The following is a 14,722-nucleotide window of genomic DNA, read 5'->3' on the forward strand; positions in this document are numbered from 1 at the left end:
CATCACATGCAGCCGCTCGTGCCCATCAAATGCAGCCACTCGTGCCCATCAAATTCAGTCACTCTCATCCATCATATGCAGCCCCTTGTGCCCGTCATATGCAGCCATTTGTGCCCCATCATAAGCAGCCACTTGTGCCCGTCATATGCAGCCACTTGTGCCCATCAAATGCAGCCACTTGTGCCCCTCATATGCAGCCACTTGTGCCCATCAAATGCAGCCACTTGTGCCCGTCAAATGTAGCCACTCCTGCCCATCAAATGTAGCCACTAGTGCCCATCAAATGCAGCCACTAGTGCCCATCAAATGTAGCCACTCGTGCCCATCAAATGCAGCCACTTGTGCCCATCAAATGCAGCTGCTTGTGCCCGTCATATGCAGCCACTCATGCCCATCAAATGCAGCCACTCGTGCCCATCAAATGCAGATACTCATGCCCATTATATGCAGCACATACAGCCACTTGTGCCTGTCACATACAGCCACTTGTGCCCGTCACATACAGCCACTTGTGCCCGTCACATACAGCCACTTGTGCCCATCACATACAGCCACTTGTGCCCATCAAATGCAGCCACTTGTGCCAATCACATACAGCCACTTGTGCCCATCAAATGCAGCCACTTGTGCCCGTCACATACAGCCACTTGTACCCGTCACATACAGCCACTTGTGCCCATCAAATGCAGCCACTTGTGCCAAACACATACAGCCACTTGTGCCCATTAAATGCAGCCACTTGTGCCCGTCACACACAGCCGCTTGTACCCGTCACCTACAGCCACTTGTGCCCAACAAATGCAGCTACTTGTGCCTATCAAATGCAGCCACTTGTGCCCATCACATACAGCCATTTGTGCCCATCAAATGCAGCCACTTGTGCCGTCACATACAGCCACTTGTGCCCATCAAATGCAGCCACTTGTGCCCGTCACATACAGCCACTTGTGCCAGTCACATACAGCCACTTGTGCCCATCAAATGCAGCCACTTGTGCCAATCACATACAGCCACTTGTGCCCATCAAATGCAGCCACTTGTGCCCATCACATACAGCCACTTGTACCCGTCACATACAGCCACTTGTGCCCATCAAATGCAGCCACTTGTGCCAATCACATACAGCCACTTGTGCCCATCAAATGCAGCCACTTGTGCCCATCACATACAGCCACTTGTGCCCGTCACATACAGCCACTTGTGCCCATCAAATGCAGCCACTTGTGCCCGTCACATACAGCCACTTGTGCCCATCAAATGCAGCCACTTGTGCCCGTCACATACAGCCACTTGTGCCCGTCACATACAGCCACTTGTGCCCGTCACATACAGCCACTTGTGCCCATCAAATGCAGCCACTTGTGCCCATCACATACAGCCACTTGTGCCCATCAAATGCAGCCACTTGTGCCCGTCACATACAGCCACTTGTGCCCATCACATACAGCCACTTGTGCCCATCAAATGCAGCCACTTGTGCCCGTCACATACACCCACTTGTGCCCGTCACATACAGCCACTTGTGCCCGTCACATACAGCCACTTGTGCCCGTCACATACAGCCACTTGTGCCCATCATATGCAGCCACTTGTGCCCATCATATGCAGCCACTTATACCCATCACATACAGCCACTTGTACCCGTCACATACAGCCACTTGTGCCCATCATATGCAGCCACTTGTATCCGTCACATACAGCCACTTGTGCCCGTCATATGCAGCCACTTGTGCCCGTCACATACAGCCACATGTGCCCATCAAATGCAGCCACTTGTGCCCGTCATATGCAGCCACTCCTGCCCATCAAATGTAGCCACTAGTGCCCATCAAATGCAGCCATTCGTGCCCATCAAATGCAGCCACTTATACCCATCACATACAGCCACTTGTACCCATCAAATGCAGCCACTTGTGCCCATCATATGCAGCAACTGGTGCCCAATTAAATGCAGCCACTCATGCCCATCAAATGCAGCTACTCGTGCCCATTATATGCAGCTGCTTGTGCCCATCATATGCAGCCACTTGTTCCCCCTAATATGCAGCCACTCGTGCCCATCACATGCAGCCGCTCGTGCCCATCAAATGCAGCCACTCGTGCCCATCAAATTCAGTCACTCTCATCCATCATATGCAGCCCCTTGTGCCCGTCATATGCAGCCATTTGTGCCCCATCATAAGCAGCCACTTGTGCCCGTCATATGCAGCCACTTGTGCCCATCAAATGCAGCCACTTGTGCCCCTCATATGCAGCCACTTGTGCCCATCAAATGCAGCCACTTGTGCCCGTCAAATGTAGCCACTCCTGCCCATCAAATGTAGCCACTAGTGCCCATCAAATGCAGCCACTAGTGCCCATCAAATGTAGCCACTCGTGCCCATCAAATGCAGCCACTTGTGCCCATCAAATGCAGCTGCTTGTGCCCGTCATATGCAGCCACTCATGCCCATCAAATGCAGCCACTCGTGCCCATCAAATGCAGATACTCATGCCCATTATATGCAGCTGCTTGTGCCCGTCATATGCAGCCACTTGTGCCCCATCATATGCAGCCACTCGTGCCCATCATATGCAGCCACTTTTGCTCGTCATATGCAGCCACTTGTGCCCATCAAATGCAGCCACTTTTGCCCATCATATGCAGCAACTGGTGCCCAATTAAATGCAGCCACTTATGCACATCAAATTCAGCCACTCTCATCCATCATATGCAGCTACTTGTGCCCGTCATATGCAGCCATTTGTGCCCCATCATATGCAGCCACTTGTGGTCATAAAATGCACTTGTGCCCGTCAGATACAGCCATTAGGGATGAGCTTCGAGTTCGAGTCGAACCCATGTTCGACCGTTCCTCGAAATGCGAACGATATGGGCAGTTCGCACCAAATTCAAGTGGCGCGTCACGGCCCATAATTCACTGTGGCATCACAGTGCATTGCTGGCTGATGATTGGCCAAGCATGCACTATGACCCGCATGCTTGGCCAGTCACAGTGCCGTCTGTACAGAGAGCTGTAGTTGGCCAAAGCCAGGGTGGCTTTGGCCAATTATGGCTCAGGGGGTTTAGTACATGCCCCACACTATATAAGGCCACCTGCACGTCGGCCCTGTGTAGTGTGTTCCGGCGTTGAGAGAAAGATGGAGAGAGAGAGACGATGTCATTTGATTTAAGTTAGATAGAGTAGGCAGGCGAGTCAGTTAGCTGCACTTACAGTGTATTGTGTATATACAGTCGTATGCAAAAGTTTAGGAACCCCTGACAATTTCCATGATTGTCATTTATAAATATTTGGGTGTTTGGATCAGCAATTTCATTTTGATCTATTAAATAACTGAAGGACACAGAAATATTTCAGTAGTGAAATGAGGTTTATTGGATTAACAAAAAATGCTCAATATGCATTAAAAACGAAATTAGACAGGTGCATAAATTTGAGCACCCCAACAGAAAAATCACATCAATATTTAGTAGAGCCTCCTTTAGCAGAAATAACAGCCTCTAGACGCTTCCTATAGCCTGTAATGAGTGTCTGGATTCTGGATGAGTATATTTTGGACTATTCCTCCTTACAAAACATCTCCATTTCAGTTAGGTTTGATGGTTGCCAAGCATGGACAGCCCGCTTCAAATCACCCCACAGATGTTCAATGATATTCAGGTCTGGGGACTGGGATGGCCATTCCAGAACATTGTACTTGTTCCTCTGCATAAATATCCGAGTAGATTTTGAGCAGTGTTTTGGGTCATTGTCTTGTTGAAATATCCAGCCCCGGCGTGTAACTTCAACTTTGTGACTGATTCCTCAACATTATTCTCAAGAATCTGCTGATATTGAGTGGAATCCATGCGACTCTCAACTTTAACCAGGTTCCCAGTACTGGCACTGGCCACACAGCCCCACAGCATGATGGAACCTCCACCAAATTTTACTGTGGGTAGCAAGTGTTTTTCTTGGAATGCTGTCTTCTTTTGCCGCCATGCATAACGCCCCTTCTTATGACCAAATAACTCAAATCTTTGTTTCATCAGTCCACAGTACCTTATTCCAAAATGAAGCTGGCTTGTCAAAATGTGCGTTTGCATACCTCAAGCGACTCCGTTTGTGGTGTGTGTGCAGAAAAGGCTTCTTTCGTATCACTCTCCCATAAAGCTTCTCCCTGTACAAAGTGCGCTGAATTGTTGAAGGATGCATAGTGACACCATCTGCAGCAAGTTTATGTTGTAGGTCTTTGGAGGTGGTCCGTGGGCTGTTTTTGAACATTCTCAACATCCTTTGCCTTTGCCTCTCCAATAATTTATGTGGCCTGCCACTTCTGGCCTTAACAAGAACTGTGCCTGTGGTCTTCTATTTCCTCACTATGTTCCTCACAGTGGACACTGACAGCTTATATGTCTGCAATAAATTTTTGTAGCCTTCCCCTAAACCATAATGTAGAACAATCTTTGTTTTCAGGTCATTTGAGAGTTGTTTTGAGGCCCCCATGTTTCCACTCTTCAGAGGAGAGTCAAAGAGAACAACAACTTGCAATTGGCCACCTTAAAAACCTTTTCTCATGATTGGATGCACCTGTCTATGAAGTTTAAGGCTTAATGAGCTCACCAAACCAATTGTGTGTTCCAATTAATCAGTGCGAAGTAGTTACAGGTATTCAAATCAACAAAATGACAAGGGTGCCCAAATTTATGCATCTGTCTAATTTCGTTTTGATGCATATTGCGCAACTGAAATATTACTGTGTCCTTCAGTTATTTGATAGATCAAAATTAAATTGCTGATCCAAACGCCCAAATATTTATAAATGACAATCATGGAAATTGTCAGGGGTTCCTAAACTTTTGCATACGACTGTATATGCATCCTAGGTGTTGTACACATATATACACTGTAATCAGTTTAGCTAGATCCGTTCCTGTTATTCTCTTCCTACTGACAGGCAGACAGGTGTTTTTACAGTATTTACAGCTACCTGAAGAAAATTGCTGGTGTTCCTCTGATCCTATTAGCTACGGTATTTACAGTTAGTGTAGTGCGTCCTCTGCACAGTGTGCACCTAAAGCTACCTGAAGAAAATTGGTGGTGTTCTTCTGATCCTATTAGTACCGCAGGCAGCTGCAGTATTTACAAGTTAGAGTAGTGCGTCCTCTGCATAGTGTGCACCTAAAGCTACCTGAAGAAAATTGGTGGTGTTCTTCTGATCTTATTAGTACCGCAGGCAACTGGAGTATTTACAAGTTAGTGTAGTGCGTCCTCTGCACAGTGTGCACCTAAAGCTACCTGAAGAAAATTGGTGGTGTTCCTCTGATCCTATTAGTACCGCAGGCAGCTGCAGTATTTACAAGTTAGTGTAGTGCGTCCTCTGCACAGTGTGCACCAAAGCTACCTGAAGAAAATTGGTGGTGTTCTTCTGATGCTATTAGTACCACAGGCAGTTGCAGTATGTGCAGTTAGTGCTGTGCGTCCTCTGCACAGTGTGCACCTAAAGATACCTGAAGACAATTGCTGTTGTTCTTCTGATCCTATTAGTACCACATGCAGCTGCAGTATTTACAAGTTAGTGTAGTGCGTCCTCTGCACAGTGTGCACCTAAAGCTACCTGAAGAAAATTGGTGGTGTTCTTCTGATCCTATTAGTACCACAGGCAGCTGCAGTATTTACAAGTTATTGTACTGCGGTCTCTGCACAGTGTGCACCTAAAGCTACTTGAAGAAAATTGGTGGTGTTCTTCTGATCCTATTAGTACCGCAAGCAGCTGCAGTATTTACAAGTTAGTGTAGTGCGTCCTCTGCACAGTGTGCACATAAAGCTACCTGCAGAAAATTGGTGGTCTTCTGATCCTATTAGTACCGCAGGCAGCTGCAGTATTTACAAGTTAGTGTAGTGCGTCCTCTGCACAGTGTTCACCTAAAGCTACCTGAAGAAAATTGGTGGTGTTCTTATGATCCTATTAGTACCACAGGCAGCTGCAGTATTTACAAGTTAGTGTAGTGCATCCTCTGCACAGTGTTCACCTAAAGCTACCTGAAGAAAATTGCTGTTGTTCTTCTGATCCTATTAGTACCGCAGGCAACTGCAGTATTTACAAGTTAGTGTAGTGCGTCCTCTGCACAGTGTGCACTTAAAGCTACCTGAAGAAAATCGGTGGTGTTCTTCTGATCCTATTAGTACCGCAGGCAGCTGCAGTATTTACAATTTAGTGTAGTGTGTCCTCTGCACAGTGTGCACCTAAAGCCACCTGAAGAAAATTGGTGGTGTTCTTCTGATCCTATTAGCACCGCAGGCAGCTGCAGTATTTACAAGTTAGTGTAGTGCATCCTCTGCACAGTGTGCACCTAAAGCTACCTGAAGAAAATTGGCTGTGTTCTTCTGATCCTATTAGTACTGCAGGCAGCTGCAGTATTTACAAGTTAGTGTAGTGTGTCCTCTGCACAGTGTGCACCTAAAGCTACCTGAAGAAAATTGGTGGTGTTCTTCTGATCCTATTAGTACCGCGGACAGTTGCAGTATTTACAAGTTAGTGTAGTGCGTCCTCTGCACAGTGTGCACCAAAGCTACCTGAAGAAAATTGGTGGTGTTCTTCTGTTCCTATTAGTACCACAGGCAGTTGCAGTATGTACAGTTAGTGTTGTGCGTCCTCTACACATTGTGCACCTAAAGATACCTGAAGACAATTGCTGTTGTTCTTCTGATCCTATTAGTACCACATGCAGCTGCAGTATTTACAAGTTAGTGTAGTGCGTCCTCTGCACAGTGTGCACCTAAAGCTACCTGAAGAAAATTGCTGTTGTTCTTCTGATCCTATTAGTACCGCAGGCAACTGCAGTATTTACAAGTTAGTGTAGTGCGTCCTCTGCACAGTGTGCACCTAAAGCTACCTGAAGAAAATCGGTGGTGTTCTTCTGATCCTATTAGTACCGCAGGCAGCTGCAGTATTTACAATTTAGTGTAGTGTGTCCTCTGCACAGTGTGCACCTAAAGCCACCTGAAGAAAATTGGTGGTGTTCTTCTGATCCTATTAGCACCGCAGGCAGCTGCAGTATTTACAAGTTAGTGTAGTGCATCCTCTGCACAGTGTGCATCTAAAGCTACCTGAAGAAAATTGGCTGTGTTCTTCTGATCCTATTAGTACTGCAGGCAGCTGCAGTATTTACAAGTTAGTGTAGTGTGTCCTCTGCACAGTGTGCACCTAAAGCTACCTGAAGAAAATTGGTGGTGTTCTTCTGATCCTATTAGTACCGCGGACAGTTGCAGTATTTACAAGTTAGTGTAGTGCGTCCTCTGCACAGTGTGCACCAAAGCTACCTGAAGAAAATTGGTGGTGTTCTTCTGTTCCTATTAGTACCACAGGCAGTTGCAGTATGTACAGTTAGTGTTGTGCGTCCTCTACACAGTGTGCACCTAAAGATACCTGAAGACAATTGCTGTTGTTCTTCTGATCCTATTAGTACCACATGCAGCTGCAGTATTTACAAGTTAGTGTAGTGCGTCCTCTGCACAGTGTGCACCTAAAGCTACCTGAAGAAAATTGGTGGTGTTCTTCTGATCCTATTAGTACCACAGGCAGCTGCAGTATTTACAAGTTATTGTACTGCGGCCTCTGCACAGTGTGCACCTAAAGCTACTTGAAGAAAATTGGTGGTGTTCTTCTGATCCTATTAGTACCGCAGGCAGCTGCAGTATTTACAAGTTAGTGTAATGCGTCCTCTGCACAGTGTGCACCTAAAGATACCTGAAGACAATTGCTGTTGTTCTTCTGATCCTATTAGTACAACATGCAGGTGCAGTATTTACAAGTTAGTGTAGTGCGTCCTCTGCACAGTGTGCACCTAAAGCTACCTGAAGAAAATTGGTGGTGTTCTTCTGATCCTATTAGTACCGCAGGCAGCTGGAGTATTTACAAGTTAGTGTACTGCGTCCTCTGCACAGTGTGCACCTAAAGCTACCTGAAGAAACTTAGTGGTGTTCTTCTGATCCTATTATTACCGCAGGCAGCTGCAGTATTTACAAGTTAGTGTACTGCGTCCTCTGCACAGTGTGCACCTAAAGCTACCTGAAGAAAATTGGTGGTGTTCTTCTGATCCAATTAGTATCGCAGGCAGCTGCAGCATTTACAAGTTAGTGTAGTGCATCCTCTGCACAGTGTGCACCTAAAGCTACCTGAAGAAAATTGGTGGTGTTCCTCTGATCCTATTAGTACCGCAGGCAGTTGCAGTATTTGCAAGTTAGTGTAGTGCGTCCTCTACACAGTGTGCACCTAAAGCTACCTGAAGAAAATTGGTGGTGTTCTGATCCTATTAGTACCACAGGCAGCTGCAGTATTTACAGTTAGTGTAGTGCGTCCTCTACACAGTGTGCACCTAAAGCTACCTGAAGACAATTGCTGTTGTTCTTCTGATCCTATTAGTAGCGCAGGCAGCTGCAGTATTTACAAGTTAGTGTAGTGTGTCCTCTGCACATTGTTCACCTAAAGCTACCTGAAGAAAATTGGTGGTGTTCTGATCCTATTAGTACCACAGGCAGTTGCAGTATTTACAGTTAGTGTTGTGCGTCCTCTGCGCAGTGTGCACCTAAGTCTACCTGAAGAAATTTGGTGGTGTTCTTCTGATCCTATTAGTACCACAGGCAGTTGCAGTATTTACAAGTTAGTGTAGTGCGTCCTCTGCACAGTGTGCACCAAAGCTACCTGAAGAAAATTGGTGGTGTTCTTCTGATCCTATTAGTACCACAGGCAATTGCAGTATGTACAGTTAGTGTTGTGCGTCCTCTGCACAGTGTGCACCTAAAAATACCTGAAGACAATTGCTGTTGTTCTTCTGATCCTATTAGTACCACATGCAGCTGCAGTATTTACAAGTTAGTGTAGTGCATCCTCTGCACAGTGTGCACCTAAAGCTACCTGAAGAAAATTGGTGGTGTTCTTCTGATCCTATTAGTACCGCAGGCAGCTAAAGTATTTACAACTTAGTGTAGTGCGTCCTCTGCACAGTGTGCACCTAAAGCTACGTGAAGAAAATTGGTGGTGTTCTTCTGATCCTATTAGAACCACAGGCAGCTGCAGTATTTACAAGTTAGTGTAGTGCGTCCTCTGCACAGTGTGCACCTAAAGCTACCTGAAGAAAATTGGTGGTGTTCTTCTGATCCTATTAGTACCGCAGGCAGCTGCAGTATTTACAAGTTAGTGTAATACGTACTCTGCACAGTGTGCACCTAAAGCTACCTGAAGAAAATTGGTGGTGTTCTTCTGATCCAATTAGTATCGCAGGCAGCTGCAGTATTTACAAGTCAGTGTAGTGCGTCCTCTGCACAGTGTGCACCTAAAGATACCTAATGAAAATCGGTGGTGTTCCTCTGATCCTATTAGTACCGCAGGCAGCTGCATTATTTACAAGTTAGTGTAGTGCGTCCTCTGCACAGTGTGCACCTAAAGCTACCTGAAGAAAATTGGTGGTGTTCTGATCCTATTAGTACCACAGGCAGCTGCAGTATTTACGGTTAGTGTAGTGCGTCCTCTACACAGTGTGCACCTAAAGCTACCTGAAGACAATTGCTGTTGTTCTTCTGATCCTATTAGTACCGCAGGCAGCTGCAGTATTTACAAGTTAGTGTAGTGCGTCCTCTGCACAGTGTTCACCTAAAGCTACCTGAAGAAAATTGGTGGTGTTCTTCTGATCCTATTAGTATCGCAGGCAGCTGCAGTATTTACAAGTTAGTGTAGTGCGTCCTCTGCACAGTGTGCACCTAAAGCTACCTGAAGAAAATTGGTGGTGTTCTTCTGATCCTATTAGTACCGCAGGCAGCTGCAGTATTTACAAGTCAGTGTAGTGCGTCCTCTGCACAGTGTGCACCTAAAGCTACCTGAAAAAAATTGGTGGTGTTCTGATCCTATTAGTTCCACAGGCAGCTGCAGTATTTACGGTTAGTGCAGTGCGTCCTCTACACAGTGTGCACCTAAAGCTACCTGAAGACAATTGCTGTTGTTCATCTGATCCTATTTGTACCGCAGGCAGCTGCAGTATTTACAAGTTAGTGTAGTGCGTCCTCTGCACAGTGTTCACCTAAAGCTACCTGAAGAAAATTGGTGGTGTTCTTCTGATCCTATTAGTACCGCAGGCAGCTGCAGTATTTACAAGTTAGTTTACTACATCCTCTGCACAGTGTGCACCTAAAGCTACCTGAAGAAAATTGGTGGTGTTCTTCTGATCCAATTAGTATCGCAGGCAGCTGCAGTATTTACAAGTCAGTGTAGTGCGTCCTCTGCACAGTGTGCACCTAAAGATACCTGAAGAAAATCGGTGGTGTTCCTCTGATCCTATTAGTACCGCAGGCAGCTGCAGTATTTACAAGTTAGTGTAGTGCGTCCTCTGCACAGTGTGCACCTAAAGCTACCTGAAGAAAATTGGTGGTGTTCTGATCCTATTAGTACCACAGGCAGCTGCAGTATTTACGGTTAGTGTAGTGCGTCCTCTACACAGTGTGCACCTAAAGCTACCTGAAGACAATTGCTGTTGTTCTTCTGATCCTATTAGTACCGCAGGCAGCTGCAGTATTTACAAGTTAGTGTAGTGCGTCCTCTGCACAGTGTTCACCTAAAGCTACCTGAAGAAAATTGGTGGTGTTCTTCTGATCCTATTAGTACCGCAGGCAGCTGCAGTATTTACAAGTTAGTGTACTGCGTCCTCTGCACAGTGTGCACCTAAAGCTACCTGAAGAAAATTGGTGGTGTTCTTCTGATCCTATTAGTATCGCAGGCAGCTGCAGTATTTACAAGTTAGTGTAGTGCGTCCTCTGCACAGTGTGCACCTAAAGCTACCTGAAGAAAATTGATGGTGTTCTTCTGATCCTATTAGTACCGCAGGCAGCTGCAGTATTTACAAGTTAGTGTAGTGCGTCCTCTGCACAGAGTTCACCTAAAGCTACCTGAAGAAAATTGGTGGTGTTCTTCTGATCCTATTAGTACCGCAGGCAGCTGCAGTATATACAATTTAGTGTACTGCGTCCTCTGCACAGTGTGCACCTAAAGCTACCTTTAGAAAATTGGTGGTTTTCTTCTGATCCTATTAGTACCGCAGGCAGCTGCAGTATTTACAAGTTAGTGTAGTGCGTCCTCTTCACAGTGTGCACCTAAAGCTACCTGAAGACAATTGCTGTTGTTCTGATCCTATTAGTATCGCAGGCAGCTGCAGTATTTACAAGTTAGTGTAGTGCGTCCTCTGCACAGTGTTCACCTAAAGTTACCTGAAGAAAATTGGTGGTGTTCTTCTGATCCTATTAGTACCGTAGGCAGCTGCAGTATTTACAATTTAGTGTACTGCGTCCTCTGCACAATGTGCACCTAAAGCTACCTGCAGAAAATTGGTGGTGTTCTTCTGATCCTATTAGTACCGCAGGCAGCTGCAGTATTTACAAGTTAGTGTAGTGTGTCCACTGCACAGTGTTCACCTAAAGCTACCTGAAGAAAATTGGTGGTGTTCTTCTGATCCTATTAGTACCGCAGGCAACTGCAGTATTTACAAGTTAGTATAGTGCGTCCTCTGCACAGTGTGCACCTAAATCTACCTGAAGAAAATTGCTGTTGTTCTTCTGATCCTATTAGTACCGCAGGCAGCTGCAGTATTTACAAGTTAGTGTAGTGTGTCCTCTGCACAGTGTGCACCTAAAGCTACCTGAAGAAAATTGGTGGTGTTCTTCTGATCCTATTAGTACCGCGGGCAGTTGCAGTATTTACAAGTTAGTGTAGTGCGTCCTCTGCACAGTGTGCACAAAAGCTACCTGAAGAAAATTGGTGGTGTTCTTCTGTTCCTATTAGTACCACAGGCAGATGCAGTATATACAGTTAGTGATGTGCGTCCTCTGCACAGTGTGCACCTAAAGATACCTGAAGAAAATTGGTGGTGTTCTTCTGATCCTATTAGTACCACAGGCAGCTGCAGTATTTACAGTTAGTGTTGTGCGTCCTCTGCACAGCGTGCACCTAAATCTACCTTAAGAAATTTGGTGGTGTTCTTCTGATCCTATTAGTATCGCAGGCAGCTGCAGTATTTACAAGTTAGTGTAGTGCATCCTCTGCACAGTGTGCACCTAAAGCTACCTGAAGAAAATTGGCTGTGTTCTTCTGATCCTATTAGTACCGCAAGCAGCTGCAGTATTCACCAGTTAGTGTAGTGTGTCCTCTGCACAGTGTTCTCATAAAGCTACCTGAAGAAAATTGGTGGTGTTCTTCTGATCCTATTAGTACCGCAGGCAGCTGCAGTATATACAATTTAGTGTACTGCGTCCTCTGCACAGTGTGCACCTAAAGCTACCTGTAGAAAATTGGTGATTTTCTTCTGATCCTATTAGTACCGCAGGCAGCTGCAGTATTTACAAGTTAGTGTAGTGCGTCCTCTTCACAGTGTGCACCTAAAGCTACCTGAAGAAAATTGGTGGTGTTCTTCTGATCCTATTAGTACCGCAGACAGCTGCAGTATTTACAGTTAGTGTAGTGCGTCCTCTGCACAGTGTGCACCTAAAGCTACCTGAAGAAATCGGTGGTGGTGTTCTTCTGATCCTATTAGTACCGCAGGCAGCTGCAGTATTTACAATTTAGTGTAGTGTGTCCTCTGCACAGTGTGCACCTAAAGCTACCTGAAGAAAATTGGTGGTGTTCTTCTGATCCTATTAGCACCGCAGGCAGCTGCAGTATTTACAAGTTAGTGTAGTGCATCCTCTGCACAGTGTGCACCTAAAGCTACCTGAAGAAAATTGGCTGTGTTCTTCTGATTCTATTAGTACCGCAGGCAGCTGCAGTATTTACAAGTTAGTGTAGTGTGTCCTCTGCACAGTGTGCACCTATAGCTACCTGAAGAAAATTGGTGGTGTTCTTCTGATCCTATTAGTACCGCGGGCAGTTGCAGTATTTACAAGTTAGTGTAGTGCGTCCTCTGCACAGTGTGCACCAAAGCTACCTGAAGAAAATTGGTGGTGTTCTTCTGTTCCTATTAGTACCACAGGCAGATGCAGTATATACAGTTAGTGTTGTGCGTCCTCTGCACAGTGTGCACCTAAAGATACCTGAAGAAAATTGGTGGTGTTCTTCTGATCCTATTAGTACCACAGGCAGCTGCAGTATTTACAAGTTATTGTACTGCGGCCTCTGCACAGTGTGCACCTAAAGCTACTTGAAGAAAATTGGTGGTGTTCTTCTGATCCTATTAGTACCACAGGCAGCTGCAGTATTTACAAGTTAGTGTAGTGCGTCCTCTGCACAGTGTGCACCTAAAGCTACCTGAAGAAAATTGGTGGTGTTCTTCTGATCCTATTAGTACCGCAGGCAGCTGCAGTATTTACAAGTTAGTGTAGTGCGTCCTCTGCACAGTGTGCACCTAAAGATACCTGAAGACAATTGCTGTTGTTCTTCTGATCTTATTAGTACCACATGCAGCTGCAGTATTTACAAGTTAGTGTAGTGCGTCCTCTGCACAGTGTGCACCTAAAGCTACCTGAAGAAAATTGGTGGTGTTCTTCTGATCCTATTAGTACCGCAGGCAGCTGCAGTATTTACAAGTTAGTGTACTGCGTCCTCTGCACAGTGTGCACCTGAAGCTACCTGAAGAAAATTAGTGGTGTTCTTCTGATCCTATTATTACCGCAGGCAGCTGCAGTATTTACAAGTTAGTATAGTACATCCTCTGCACAGTGTTCACCTAAAGCTACCTGAAGAAAATTGGTGGTGTTCGTCTGATCCTATTAGTAACACAGGCAGCTGCAGTATTTACAAGTTTGTGTAGTGCTTCCTCTGCACAGTGTGCACCAAAGCTACCTGAAGAAAATTGGTGGTGTTCTTCTGATCCTATTAGTACCACAGGCAGTTGCAGTATTTACAGTTAGTGTTGTGCGTCCTCTGCACAGCGTGCACCTAAATCTACCTTAAGAAATTTGGTGGTGTTCTTCTGATCCTATTAGTACCGCAGGCAGCTGCAGTATTTACAAGTTAGTGTAGTGCATCCTCTGCACAGTGTGCACCTAAAGCTACCTGAAGAAAATTGGCTGTGTTCTTCTGATCCTATTAGTACCGCAAGCAGCTGCAGTATTCACAAGTTAGTGTAGTGTGTCCTCTGCACAGTGTGCACCTAAAGCTACCTGAAGAAAATTGGGGGTGTTCTGATCCTATTAGTACCGCAGGCAGCTGCAGTATTTACAAGTTAGTATAGTGTGTCCTCTGCACAGTGTGCACCTAATGCTACCTGAAGAAAATTGGTGGTGTTCTTCTGATCCTATTAGTACCGCAGGCAACTGCAGTATTTACAAGTTAGTATAGTGCGTCCTCTGCACAGTGTGCACCAAAGCTACCTGAAGAAAATTGGTGATGTTCTGATCCTATTAGTACCACAGGCAGTTGCAGTATTTACAGTTAGTGTTGTGCGTCCTCTGCACAGTGTGCACCTAAATCTACCTGAAGAAATTTGGTGGTGTTCTGATCCTATTAGCACCGCAGGCAGCTGCAGTATTTACAAGTTAGTGTAGTGCATCCTCTGCACAGTGTGCACCTAAAGCTACCTGGAGAAAATTGGCTGTGTTCTTCTTATCCTATTAGTACCGCAGGCAGCTGCAGTATTTACAAGTTAGTGTAGTGCGTCCTCTGCACAGTGTGCACCTAAAGCTACCTGAAGAAATTTCGTGGTGTTCTTCTGATCCTATTAGTACCGCAGGCAGCTGCAGTATTTACAAGTTAGTGTAGTGCG

Source organism: Aquarana catesbeiana, linkage group LG03, assembly GCF_042186555.1.
Source record: "Aquarana catesbeiana isolate 2022-GZ linkage group LG03, ASM4218655v1, whole genome shotgun sequence".
Classification (NCBI taxonomy): domain Eukaryota; kingdom Metazoa; phylum Chordata; class Amphibia; order Anura; family Ranidae; genus Aquarana; species Aquarana catesbeiana.